The following is a 14,536-nucleotide window of genomic DNA, read 5'->3' as shown; positions in this document are numbered from 1 at the left end:
GGGCAGGGGCTGGGTTTGGCGGCGGGGAGGGGGGGGAGTGACAGAAAAGCTCATGAAGGGACTTTAGGAGTGACGAGCTGTTGTTGCCAGTCGTTGCAGAACATCGCTCTTTCCACGAAAGGGCATCGGAGCAGAGAGGACACTTGTTGCCAGACGGTTGAAGTAAAGCCAGTAAAGCCGAGAGCATGGCCGAGAGCTTCCTTTCGCCGGCAGGGGGTAGGGGGGTGGGGGGGCGCACTGTGAGTGCGCATGCGTCCCTGCGCCTACGAACTGCTCGGCGCCGGCGGGCCAGTTTCTGCTGCAGTTTCAGTGCGCGGTGGCTGCTGCGGTTGTGGCAGCGTGGCTCATAGTTTGACGCTTGTTGCCTTGTGGCACTGTTTAATTTCTCTTGCCGCCTTCGCGAAGTGACTGTGATGTGGCCACAATTGCGCCTTGTGGCGCGTGCTTGACGCGCTTGTAAGACGTTTGAGCCGTACGCTGTGTTGCTGGCTGCCAACGTCCGGCGTGTACCACTCGTTGACACAGAAGCGTCGCCACCTTAGTAGCTCGATGAAGAACCTTAGGTAGAGCAGAGCTACACTGCATCCAGCGTCGTATTTTTGGAGCTGTCGGAGCCATTCGAACTGTCAGGTAAGCATGCTGCAGTTGGCTGTCAGTGTCGACACCTCAGCGCAGGTAGGTAGCACGGGCCTTGCTGCCTGTGCATTAAAGACACGTAAACATCGCTTGTGGTAGCGTTTAGCGAAATGTCACGATACACAACTCGCGTTATGTGTCCTTTTGATAGCCATGCGCAGCTTGCTCGATATTTCCGGGGAAAGAAAGGCCGCGGCGCCATGTAGTGTGCCCGAAGCACGGAGTCACATGACAGCCTGCTTTTCTCAGTTTCATGTTGCAAACACCAGCGAAGCACTCGCTGCCTTTCATCGAACACGTTTCGTAATACGCGTTGTTTGGCTTCAAGTAAAGCGTTCATGGTTGCGGTTTCAGGCACTTCACGTTTCGCTCCTCTTTGTGTTTCGAAATTTTTATCTCCCGACGGAGTCATTCGCTATCATTCGCGGTATCGTGGCGCCATCTGCGGACCAGGCGGTGAACCGGCACATCCAGTGACGCGCGCTCACCTGGCGACGCGGTTACCTTGGCGACGTGGTGTTTTGAAATCGTATTCGCCGATCTTTGCATTTTCACTTCATTAATTTAGCAGGGCTTATAAGTTTGTTAGCGCGACGTAATTTAACAATGCAGGACATGTGCGTCGGGACGACGGGGGAGCTCCAGATCAGCTGTGCTGAGCTAATGTAAATGCCTAGGCAGCATTCATGCAATTAAGAGCAATTCACACCGCCCACAACAAGGTTCTGGCGCAAGAGTTTTGTTATTTTGCTTTATATATGTTTGAACATGAAATACGAAGTGATAAACTTCGCCTAAACTGAAGTCGTGGCTCCGTGCTCACCGTGATGGATTGTTTCCGTGCGTTCGTTGTTTCCGCGCGTTCGCCTGAAGATCGCGGCTCCGAATGAATAACCTTTGCCTGCTAGTTCACTGAATCGATTCTGTAGACCACGGATACGCTCTTGGGAGTGAGAAAGCTGACATTTACTCGCCTAGTCGTGCTCGAGCTCGCTTGGGTGGACGGGCGACGTGCCTACCCTTGGGCGCTGCCATACTTGATGCGATTTCGCTTGTTGTTATTTTTATTGCTGACATGCTTCGCTGTGGTTTATTAGTTTAGGTCCATGCAATTATTAAAAGCTTAATTATTTAGTGAGAGGAAATATTTTCACTTTAATCTTCCTTTCGTGCGGTTTTTCGAGACGACTTCGCGACACCGCCAGGGCGACCGCTGGAGAAGTCGTGTTTGCGTTGAGTTCTGAGGGATCGTAAGCGAATATTGAACATGTTAGGCATTAATGAACTTCTCTCAAGTAGTACCAACGTGTCTAAGCGACCACAGTGCGCCGCCGGAGCGGTCGCCTCGGAGGATCGGCGGAACTCGCGGCGCTCGCCCGTAGAAGCTCACCTGTCCAGGGGGGCGCGGTCGGTTGTCGATTGCAAGGACTTCAAAGTGCGATTTGATTTCAGGTTATCGCTTCTCGGCCTTTTGGCTAAGATCAAAGTGTAGTGTCTAAAGCCTTCGATCGGGTCGAGCACCGATACCTTTTTGGCGTTCTCGGGGCTTTCGGCTTCCCGCCCGAGTTCGTAGAGCGGTTGGAGCGGCTGTACTCCGATCTCACAGCCCGCTTGCTCTTTAACGGCGCGTTGAGCGACCCGTTCGGCATCCAGCGCGGCATTAGACAGGGCTGTCCCCTATCGCCGTTGCTGTTTGTGTTGTGTATTGACCCCCTCCTGCGCCGCGTAGCAGAGTCCCCCTCAATACGCGGTTTCCCTTTGCCTGGCCAGGGCCAGGTGAAGGTGTCAGCCTACGCCGACGACGTGTCCCTGTTTTTGCGGGACGAGGACAGCTTCGTAGCGTTTTGTCGGCTATTTTCTTCTTACAGCGAGCTGTCCGGCGCCCTGCTCAACAGGGGCAAGAGCAAGGCTCTCCGCTTCGGAGCCTTCGCGTCCGACCTGCTAGGCGAGGTGGAGTGGGTCCCAGCATGCAAGGTGCTAGGCGTAGTCTTCCTCTCCTCCGGGGAGGTAGCTCGCGAAACGTGGAGCGAGCTACGAGCGACCGCGGAGCGCCGTCTCGCAGTGGCGGCTAACTTCCAGCTTTCGCTGTCGGAGCGCGCGTTCGTCATCCGCTCCTCCGTGTGCGCGTCGCTGTACTACGTAGCTCGCGTCGCTTGCCCGCCACGCACCTTCACGCGCCGCTTAGCCACCCTTTGCGGCAGTTTTTTCTGGGCGGGAAAGACGGAGACCGTCGCTCGCGCGCTCCTCCGTCTTCCGACGCGCATGGGCGGGTTTAGCCTGCCCAACCTGCGCACCATGTGCAGCATCCTCGCTGTTAGAGGCGTCCGCGACCTAGTCAACTCCACCGACTACCCGGGCAGAGGGCTCCTCGCATACCTGCTCGGGACTTCGCGGCGCCACTTTTTTAGCAACTGCACAGGTCCTTCAGCCGAACAGCAGCCGGGGTTCTACCGGTATGTCTGCCGGACGGCCGAGTCCCTCACCGCCACCTTGCCCGAGGTCGACGTCTCTGAGACGCAGGCCTCCCGCGTTTGCGAGCTCCTTGCCATCCAGGAGGCTACACCAGACCAGCTTCAGCGGAGCAGGCAGGTGCGGTGGCGGGACTTGACGTCGCATTCGTTACCACCCGACGTCCGCGACTTCGGCTGGCTGCGAGGCTGGAGTGTCCTACCGACGGGGGTCCGCATCGCCGCGTGGGGCATCGCTCCTTCTTCGCGGTGTCCCCAGTGCGGTGCGACCGAGACCCTCGAGCACGCCATGTTCGAGTGCGTCGTGGCGCGCACTTTTTGGAGACTCATGTCTCGCATGTTTTTTGTTTCTTTAGACGCGCGCACTAGGCCGCGCGACTTTTTTGTGCGCCTCCTTCTTTGTGTGGGCGCCTTTGTTTTGTGGCGCCAGCGTGGCGTCGCTTCGTTGCAGGGTCGGCCTCAGCGCGCGATGTTCCCCCTGCTCCAGCGCGTACGAGCGCGCCTGTTCCAACAGGCGTGCTTGGACAGAATCCAACTACCAGAAGAGGAGTTTTTGCGGCGGTGGAGCACCCGCTTCATCGCCGCCGACAGGGGTCGCGTGACGGTGCGGCTCCTGCCCTATTAAGTGTGTGACGTGCGCGTTGGTGGTATGTACCGTAGTGCGTGCTTCCCCCGCGCGTTCTGGACATTTGAGGACAATCCGGACTCTCGTGGAGTTTGTTGGTGTTTGTGTTGGTTGTCGCCTTTTGTATCTTTTTTTTCGCGACTCGTGTTATTGAGCGACGAATGTCGCTGTATTGTTCATTTGCCTGTTTGAGGGACTGTGGTCCCTTTTATGTACTTGTGGGTCCAATAAATTTCTCTTTATCTGTTCTTATCAGCTTAATATCTGATACGGGTCCTATTTGGACCCAAGATATTAAACTTATTTTTGGAATGCGGCGGAGTGCTTGAAGCTTGCTTCACCTCCGCCACGGGTTGGCCCGGTATTGCACTGCCTCCGGGATCGGCCCACTCACCCCCCACGGGGTGAGACCTTTCAAAACCAAAAATCAGATTCATGAAACACTTCGGGAGGGCGAGCGATCGCTCACAGCGTTGTCGCTGTGTGTGATTCAAGACTTATCTCGATTGATCGCGTTACGAGACCCCCTGTAGATGGAATAGAGGTCTTCGCACACAGCTGTGTGTGTGTGTGTGTGTGATGCAAGACATCTCGATTGATCGCGTTCCGGAGACCCCTCTGTCGCTGCAATACACAGGACGTTTCTGGTAGGGCATTTATGATAATGCCTGAACAAACAAAGCTGCTTTCAATGAAGCATTTTGATTTTACTCCTGATTATGCAGATAATTTAAAAAAACCTTGCATTTTGACCTGCTGGGTTTCGTTACTCCTTATGGAAAAGTACCATATATCAGTTTTTAAACCCATGTAATGTGCCACTTTACGACTATGTAGCTTTCTGAACACATGTAAAAGTGCATGTGAGGGAGATCCAAAGAGCAGTGATGTTTGTAGGTTGGTATGTCCGGGCACTTACAAATGCAAGTTTTTCTCTCTGCAGGTCAAGACAATGGGATGTGTCTACATGTGACCCAAGCCACATAGTTGGGGGCTCATTGACCCCTGCAACTCGCAAGGACCACTTAGATGAGGCTGCTGATGTCAACAGAGGCTGCTCCCATTCAGCACAGGCTCTCTGCGGCCCCTACAGTTGAGGAAGAAATGCAGGTCACTTTGGTTCCCTGGCACCAACGACTGCAAGGCTGGACAGATGGCTTGATGGATGGTGAGAGCATCACCTTCGTGGGACGGTGGGTACGACCAAGCTCAGTATTGTTTCCTCATCTTCATTTTTTTGTATTGTCTTGCAATTCATCCTTCTTTCTGTTTACACTACAATACCTTTGTACTAAACCAAAGCTGACTCCTTATAATCTGTTATGTTGCACTCCTGCATTTCAGTCTCCCGCTCTCCAAGAGCTTTAACTGGTGTTCACTGTGCTTGTATCTGTCGGCCTTCGCAGCTGTGCCTTGTGACTTGCTACTTAAAACGGACCAAAAAGACCTCAGGGGCACAAATGAAGCAGCCGAGGGAATTGCCGCAGCCTGATGCAGGACTTGTACGGCAACCAACAACCGGTGCTGCGATACCAAGCTATACAGCGTCATAACCACACCAGCAAGACCATGAATCAGCTTGGCTCGACTTGACTTGTGATGTGAAAGTGCAACGCCGTGAAAGTGCAACGCCGTGATAGTGCAACGCCGTGATAGTGCAACGCCGTGAAAGTGCAACGCCGTGAAAGTGCAACGCCGTGAAAGTGCAACGCCGTGAAAGTGCAACGCCGTGAAAGTGCAACGCCGTGAAAGTGCAACGCCGTGAAAGTGCAACGCCGTGAAAGTGCAACGCCGTGAAAGTGCAACGCCGTGAAAGTGCAACGCCGTGACTAGAACTAATCGCTTTTCAAAACAGTTTAATTTCTATCCTGTGGCATCTTGAGTTCCTTCTCCCGAGTTAAGGGAACTCATGAACTTTTTCTTGCTTGCCTGCTTCCTGAATTTGTTGGTGGTTGACCCTATACTCCGTTTCATACATAGCTGTCAACGCAGCCAAGGCTGCGGCGCCTGTTCGCGCTCCTCGTCCGCATCATAATGTAGTGCATCGAAAGTGAAAAGAGTAATGAACTCAAAATTAAAGTAAATGTTGGTTGATATTGCAGTATAATGATAATGGTGTTTTATTTTGCAAAAAGATTGCTTTTTCTTTAATGTTCTTCAAAACAGAGTTCCTTAGTTTGCTGGTTTTTTTTCGGCTCCTCCTGTATCAGGTTTTCGCAGCTAGGCCGGCCGGCGATGCCGTCTGCTTCCGTCTTTCGGTTTCCGAGTATGTGGAAATGGCACCGCTATCGCCTACTCGCTTGTTTTCTTCGCCCACTGCGGCTTCAAAAACATCTCCTGCTCGCCTGTTCTCCAAGCTGAAGTCTCCGAAAATTCGAAAGACTCCAAGCAGGTGATTGTCAACGTTTACTCTAGTGTAAGGAAGCGCTTCCCGGAGAAGAAAGTGCGTGAAGTTCTCAAAACTGTGGGCGAGATGACCGGGGTGAGCCCTCGCACAGTTGCGAAGTTCAAGAAGGAAGGTCTCGCTAGTGGAATAAGATCACTGCAAAATCGACCTAGGAAGGTGACCATATCTAGCTCTAGCAGTGTTAAATATGACAGCTTTGCAGTCAACGCCATCCGACTCATGTTACATCGTATATATGCCGTACACTACACTCCCTTTTCCCTTCGAGACAAGTAAACAGCGCTGTGTTTTTCAAAGTAGGCATTAGAGTTTGACAGTTTCGAGTTTCTACCTAATGAATCTTTTAAGAGAAATAAAAAAAAATAAAAAAAACCACCTGAGCAGGGAGTCGAACCTAGGCCCTTTGTAAAATGAACACACAGGCACGCGCTTCGTACCACTCAGCCACGACGCGAGGCGGACAGACACATTTTGCTTGTTTTTTGCAGCGGACTACTTTCGTACCTTTGGCAGTGTTGACAGCTATGTATGAAACGGAGTATAGTGTGTGCTCCTATTAATGGCTCTCTTCAGCTTCTTGAAATTAACAGCACAGAAAGCCAAAATGAGGAGAGGAGGAGGACACACTTAGGGTTCTGCACTGTGTGTTCTTTTCCTTTCGCTACCTCAATTGTTGTGTGTCCTGAACTTTAGCTCAAGTGTGCGTTGGTCCTGAGCAACCTGTTGAGGTTAGAAAATGAAAAAAAGAGTGTCACTGCCGTATGTGCTTGGTGTATCCTGTTACCTAAAAAGGGCAGGTTGCAGAGCAGGTGTGGATGTGTTTTCAGCCCCATAGAAATTTAAAAAAATCTGTGTTGACGTGTTAGCTCTAACCATTCATGAAGCTGCCAGATGTGCATAATACATTGCCAAAACCATGTAGAATGTGTGGAAACTGTCGTATCCTCCATTCCTTTGACATGCAGGAAAGAATGTGTAGAGCAGACGGAAGGAAGAGCATAGTAAATTTCACCTAGCTATGCCTAGAAATCTGGGAATTCACAGCAGTTATTGCCCCTCTGAGAATTGAACGCCAAATTTGTAAACTGCAATATACTTTAGCAGTTGAGAGCTGTGAGCAGTGAGCAGGTGGTTCGAAATTCTCGAGGCTGCCGAAATAGCTAGGCTGCGGGATCAGTGTGTATGTGTGCCTTCCATATTACTAACAAAAAGACTTGACCTTTTAAAAGTATTGTAACATTCATGATTTGCTGGAATTGTTTTGCATGTTCGATTTTCTTTCAGCATTTGTGTGCACCATAGTTGCGTGCCTGTTGAGCGGGGCCTTGTTGTCCTTCGAGTTTTAACTGCTTTCCAATATAAAAGCTATATAATTCACATTTGACAGAGATTATACTGCATTTGAGGCTTAGACAGATCCGACCCTACACCTGAACGAAATACTCGTAAAAAAGAATCTTAAATTTCTAGGTGTAACTTTTGACAGAAAACTTATTTTTCTGCTTCACATAAACGCACTGATAAAGAACGCCTCTCAATACTTGAAGATCCTCAAAGTACTGTCACAAAAACACTGGAGGGCTGGCTGATAGGTCATGTCTTTTAGAAATTTACCGCTCTGTAGTACGCTCTACCTTGGATTGTGGATGTATGGGTCAGCAAAACCATTGTAACTTAAGTGACTGGATCTAGTACATAATTTAGGTTTGTCTCTCCAATTTAGGTTTGTCTCTCCACCCTTTTATAGATAGTATGAATTCAATATATCGTAAACTAAGGAAAAAATGGCAGTCTGCTTGGAACAACGAAGCCAATAAAAAATTACATGCTGTAAAGCCAGTTTTAAGTGAATTGGAAGTCTTGCATCTACCAAGAACATTTCGAGGAAGTGATTATCTGCAGTCTTTGTAAAGGACATACACACCTCACTCATAACTTCATGCTGGCAGAAGAAAAGCCCCGATGTGAATTATGCTGAGATGAGCTAACAGTAAAGCATGTTTTATTTGCATGCAGAAAAATTGTAAGCACTGAGAAAAAAGCATTTAGCAGCTTTCTACAGCTGGAGTTCCCGGGTTCGAGCCCGGCCGCTGTGGCCGAATTTCGTTTCGATGGAGGCAGGAGTCTGTGTGCCGTGGGATGTCTGTGTACATTAAAGATCCCCAGGTGATCAACATTATTCTGGAGACCTCCACTATGGCACCTGTTCTTTCCTTTGTTCTCTCACTCCCTCCTTTATTCTTTGCCTTGTGGTGCGGTTCAGGTGTCTATGGAGATGTGAGAGATACTGCGCCATTTCCTTTCCTCAAAAACCCAATTTCAGTTCTAAACAAATTATAGATCTCATAAACGGACTTCTTTTGCCACACCTCAGCCATTTTCTCTGAGTGGGCTCGGTGGCATCAGCTGAGGCGCAATGCTCAAACAAATGCTCGTCTTCATACAGGTGTTCCTGCAAGCGGAACTGCACGTCAGCGATGGCCCTCCAAACCAGATCCAACACGTTCCTTTGTCAACGTCATCAGCAACATGCCTGCACGTGCCCTACGCTGTGCTGATTCCACACATAATCAAGCTAGCGGATTCAGCACCCGAGGCATCATGGGAGGTGGAGCGTCCTTTCGGGGCATCGATGACGTCAGCGACAATGTCCGGGCCGTATAAAAGGGACAGACAACCGCGTGGCCACTTCAGTGGGCTCGGTGGCACCAGCCGAGGCACTATGCTCAAACAAATGCTCGTCTTTATGCAGGTTGGTGATAAATGGTCTTTTTCTAAATGTTTAAAAACTACCTCTCCGGGGATAGTCGTGCTGCCGAGGCCAGAGTGGCTTCGCCGCTGTTGCTGTGATTTATTCTGTGTGGTGCGTTTGCTGTTACAACTGAGTGGAGATGTCGAAGAAAATCCAGGGCCTAAGATTGACGATGTTCTGAAGGTTGAAATTCAGGCCTCCCAAGCTCTTCTTCGGACCGGATTACTCGATGTGCAAACGAGGTTGACAGCTATTGAAGGAGCACTCACATCACTTAAAGCTTACCAGGAGAAGGTAGATAATTGCGAAGTAGCAATTACTGTTGTACAGAAAGAAATGTTACATACGACCAGAAAGCTGGATGATCTAGAAAATTGGAGCCGTAGAAATAACCTTGGCATCTTTGGTCTAAAGGAAGACAATGACGAAAATGCCACATCTTTGGCGAAACATGTCACAAAGGAAATTTTTAAGGACAAGCTTGGGGTAGAGGTATATTCACTCGAACGCATTCATCGCATTGAAAAAAAGGCCTCAGACAGAGAACGGCCTGTAATACTTCGCTTGTATGAATTCTCTGAAAAAGCTGCCGTCCTTAGTAACTGTTCCAAATTGGAACCTGATACCATATCCATTTCTGAAGACTTTTCGCCAGCAGTTCGGGAAGTGAGGAAAAAATTGTGGCAGTCATCGAAGGTTGAGCGAGCAAAAGGTCAAAAGGTGAGCCTCCGGTTTGATATACTTAAAAACTGGTGATAGATTGTTCACGTGGAACGAAGCGAAAAATAAAAGGGCTCTTCTTACGCGTGCACCTGATGATGACGACACTGGTGGCAGCAGCACTGATAAATGACCGGAAATCACTAGTTTCCTGACCTTATTATACCTTGACGCACGTAGCACTGTAAAGAAAACAGGAATATTGGAAGAAATTTTGCTGCTATATTCTCCTGACATCGTTGTCATTACAGAAACCTGGCTTCATCCCAATATTCATGACTCTGAAGTAGTTCCAATGTCTTATAGCCTTCTTCGTACAGATCGTGGTGGTTGCGGTGGTGGCGTGCACCCTTAAAGGGACTATGAAATAAATTTATTGAGATTACGTAAAGATAGGCAATCCATCACTCGTCACCCCAGCGCAGGAATTTTTGAGCTAGCATCAATAACAACGAAGTTATAGACGATTAAAAATCACGCTCCTCCTCTCCCCCCTCAACTCGTACGCGCCGGGCACCATAAAAAAAATAAAGAAAACAGCTCCGGGACTGGGCACCGCCCATGAATGTCATTCGCTGACGTTCAGTTTACGACTTCCGGTTGTCCCACTCCCGAGGAGCAGCGTGCGTCGGCAGCGTCTCTCCGGTCTACGCGCTTTCTTGGCTCCCGAACTCTCGACAGAAAGAGGCGGCAGAGGTAAATTGAAAACATATGCGCGAAGGCAATGCCCTGGATCGCGCTTGCCCGAGGGGGGCGTGCGGTGGCTCGAGCAGACGATTTTCATTACCGAAAGTGTGCCGTGACGTCGTAGCTGCCGCAGCTCGAGCGAATGACAGCGTGTGGTGGCCTGCCGACGTCATGGGACTAGTGACGTCTGTTTTCCCGATTTTGGTTCCAAAATGGCTCCCTACGAAGACACCAAACGGCCCGCAAATTTTAAAAAACACGATTTTTAAACATTCATAATAAATTGCCGGCTCAGTTCCGAAAACTTATACTTGGTGTCAATGCTTGTGAGCATCACTTCTAACATTTACAAGCGGCTTTTAATTCTTTGCATGGTCCCTTTAAGGACGTTTCACATGCATGTGATTCTCGCCTGCGACGCTGCGAATTCTGTTGGTCTGCGACTGGGGAGGGCCGTCGGTCCAGCCGCAGACGGCCTGCGACCAAGTTCCGTCCGGTTGGAATCCAGTCAATTCAGTCGCAGCGTCGGTGTGTTCGCTCTGCGACCGGCCAATGGGCAGCGCCGGGACGGCTTGTGACGTGACGTGACGTCACGCGCCGTCTCGGCATGGGGTCACGTGGGAGCTGTTCCCGGGGGGTAAGCAAAACTGTTTATTCTAATCAAAACATACGAAATATTGCCTTGCATTTAAAAACACGCTGGTCATAACATCATCAACAGAGTGGGCTAGGCTGCGGCAGCACCGGCGTCATGTTTAATCGCTGCTTGCTCTTCATGCAGTTCATCGCTTGTTCTGCTGACTGCGGCCCTTGCGGAATCGTCTCGTCTCGCTTGGCTTCTTCGCTTCTGGATGGGCATGTGGATTCCACCGTGTGCTTACCCTTGGACTTGCCAGCTGATACCCTGCGTGATGGCTTCGGGTTTCCCGCTTTCTTCTAATATCTGCAAGCCAGTCATCTTGCCAACTTCTCTTTAGATCAGCCAATCTCGCTGCACTGCTGGTCTATGACGTCACCTGCCAAGGATATAAAAGCCATGTGCGCGGATCGACTCTTCAGTGGGCTAGGCTGCATCGGCACCGGCGTCATGTTTAATCGCTGCTTGCTCTTCATGCAGGTATGTTACTATTCTGACGCTGAGTGCGTCCGGTCTGATGATCAATACTTGCTGCTGTACCCTTGCCCACGTACTCGTGTGTCCTGCTGCGTACACACGTTTTATTGCACAAGTCATCTCCTCCTGAGTGGTGACGTGGAACTCAATCCAGGCCCCCCATCAAAGTCAGCGAACTCCAGTAAAAGCAGTACATCTGGTACCAGACCTTTAACCCGGTCTGTGAGTGGTTCCAGTCTCACTTTCGGGGAGGCTGATGATGCGAGTTCTCCCGCTGTAAATCTTGACAGTGAAATGTCTTCAAATTCTTCGGTGTCTGAAATGTTTTCTAGAATACTGACAGGGCAGAATCAGTTGGCCCGTGACATCGCGGACATTAAGCAATCTTTTGCTTGTTGCTTTGATGCTTTGGAGTCACGTGTGGCTGCATTAGTCTTTACCCACGCCCGAAAATTCCAATCTAATTTCTGATTTGCACGCTGAAATTAACTCTTTTAATTCCAGAGTAACACAGCTGGTGCAAAAGAATGATGACCTTGAAAATCGCTCTCGAAGAAATAACATCATAATACACGGCGTAAGATCCGAACGAAACCGCTGACACATTGTTGGCTAGCATCTCATCTCTATTTACTGATAAATTGAAGATTAGCTGTCCCAGTATTGAGCGCTTCCACAGGCTCGGTGCAACTCGCGGAGGTTATACTCGTCCAGTTATCCTAAATCTTTCAAGCTTCAATGACAGAAGTGTGGTTTTTAAAAACGTCTCTAAACTCAAGGGCTCTGCCTTCTTCATTACAGAAGATTTTTCTGCAAGGGTTAGGTCCATTCGGAAAAAAATATGGGACGCATCAGTGTCTTTTCGTGACGATTCTGTCATGAGGTTAAGTTTCGATCATGCCTTCATTGACAAGGTTCGTTACAATTGGGATGAAAGTTCTAATTCGTTGGTAAAAGCATACAATGATCCTGCTTGTTCTGCGCCTGTGTCCTTGACTGCCGCATCGACTCTCTGACTTAGCTCTGGCCGTCCTGATAAGCTAGTTGTTCCAAATATTAACGCTCGCAGCATTGCTAAAAAATTTCCACATTTACTGTCCCTTATTTCTGTGCACTCCTCCCATATTATTGGCATAACGGAGACTTGGCTGCATAGTGGAATTTACGACTCTGAATTCACTCCACCAGGTTTTGTTACCGTGCGCTTAGACAGAAGTTGCAGTACTGGCGGCGGTGTGGCATTGCTTATCAGATCGGTTTTACGATTCTCAGTTTTGCCTTCTCCCCCTAATACAGAATCCTTGTGGTGCAAAGTTTATCTAAACAATTATAGTATTCTAATCAGTGTTATTTATCATCGACCTGGTTCTTCCGTTGATGTCCTTCACGCTGTCGCAAATTTCTTGGCCAAGATCAACATTACTTCATCAAGATTTATGTTTGGGAGGCTTCAACACTCCTGGCATCCACTGGCCATCGTTGTCTGCATTTGGTCATGAGATTACAATTTGTAAGGAACTAATAAACATCTCCTTATTGTTTGGACTAACTCAGGTTGTATCTAGTGCCACTAGGCTGAATTCCATCCTCGACTTAGTTTTTCTAAGCTCTGCTTTGGCCCAAAATGACTTCTCTTGTGAAGTAATTGATGGGCTCTCAGACCATAAAGGCGTGTTAGTTACTCTCTTGTCCAGTCTCCAAATCACCCTATTTTTTACTTTTCCTGACTTCACTCGTGCTGACAACAATTCCAGTATTGATGTTTTAGCTGATCGTTTCGATACATTCTCTGCTTTCTCAGCAAGCCACGACAAATTTTCTTGCTAATTATTTTGAATGTCTTGTCAAGGATTGCGTCCAATGCTTTGTTCCTATTAAAACTAAGAAAAGAAATACTAATGTTCCTTGGATGACTCGAGACATTTTGCATTTATCTCGTCGCGTTCGTAGGCTGAGGTGCTCTAGAAGAAGCAACGATCCCATAACCATGGACAGATTTCACAAGGCAAAAAAAGAACTTAATCTTAAGTTGCGCATGGCCAAGGCTTTCTTTTTTCGTGTCCACCTGCGCAATCTGTTAAGAACTAACCCCCGAAAATTTTGGTCATCCATCTTACCTCGTGATACTTCATCCACTTCGTTCAGATTAGATAATGACGTCATCAGTGAGCCGGAAGTAATATCGGATGCTTTCAACAAATATATGTTCACTCAGTGTTCGTTCCGGATAACATCGTCATTCCGCCACTCACTAATATAATTTCTTCTCTAGCAATCAGTGATGTTGTCGTAAACACTGATGGCATCCTAAATCTTGTATTAAACCTCGACGTTAAGAAATGTACCGGCCCAGATGGAATATACAATGCGTTCCTGGTTCGTTACTCCATGTGGTCTTCGAAATATCTGACCATCATATTCAAGTCCTTAGCATCTGCTACCGTTCCTTCTTCATGGAAATTAGCCAAAGTGCTCCCTCTTTTTGAATCGGTGATAGACAGTGCTTGTCGAACTACAGACCGATTTCATTGACATCACAGTCATGCAAAATGTTGGAACACGTCATTCATAAACACATCATGCTTTTTCTTGAATCCAATAATTTGCTATCTAGCATTCAGCATGGGTTTAGGCGTGGTTTTAGTACGGTAACACAATTAACAGAATTCGCTCATGATATATTACATAACCTCGATGTCGGCAACCAAGTTGATGCCATTTTTATAGACTTCTCGAAAGCATTCAATACTGTTCTACATTCCAAGCTTCTTGCTAAACTAAATGCTATACTAAACAATCCTCACTTGGTTGATTGGATTTCTAGCTTTCTCTCATCTCGTTCCCAGTTCGTATCCTATAATTCTTCTCATTCTGCTGCTGTTGACGTAACGTCAGGAGTGCCTCAAGGCTCCGTCCTTGGACCATTACTCTTTTTAATATATATAAATGACTTGCCACATAACATTTCTTCTAACATTCGTCTTTACGCTGATGACTGTGTTTTATACGAAGTAATTAATGGCCCTAATGATCATCGTCATCACCAAGAGTCATTTGCTATGTTTTTTTGTTGGTGTAGTATCTGGCAAATGAGAATTAATTTCGACAAAACCGTCCTCATGTCTTT

General features: G+C 48.3%; 1 long non-coding RNA gene and 1 other non-coding gene across 3 annotated transcripts; both read left to right on the top strand.

Annotated features, from left to right (window-relative positions):
• Positions 1-247: 247 nt before the first annotated feature.
• Positions 248-5,346, top strand: LOC149339598 (uncharacterized). 2 transcript variants are annotated; one of them, XR_016283534.1, is made up of 3 exons: positions 248-630; positions 4,673-4,897; positions 5,136-5,346. It is a non-coding gene; the product is annotated as an uncharacterized LOC149339598 (long non-coding RNA). The 2 variants fall into 2 exon arrangements; XR_016283535.1 differs by having other exon boundaries at positions 4,673-4,922.
• Positions 3,931-4,124, top strand: LOC149339599 (U2 spliceosomal RNA). Its single transcript, XR_016283898.1, has one exon. It is a non-coding gene; the product is annotated as a U2 spliceosomal RNA (small nuclear RNA).
• Positions 5,347-14,536: the final 9,190 nt, after the last annotated feature.

The sequence above is a fragment of the Amblyomma mixtum genome, chromosome 6 (assembly GCF_055824585.1).
Source record: "Amblyomma mixtum isolate Tamu chromosome 6, ASM5582458v1, whole genome shotgun sequence".
Lineage (NCBI taxonomy): Eukaryota > Metazoa > Arthropoda > Arachnida > Ixodida > Ixodidae > Amblyomma > Amblyomma mixtum.
The sequence above is the reverse complement of the archived record's forward strand: the minus strand, read 5'-3'. Positions and strand labels throughout refer to the sequence as shown.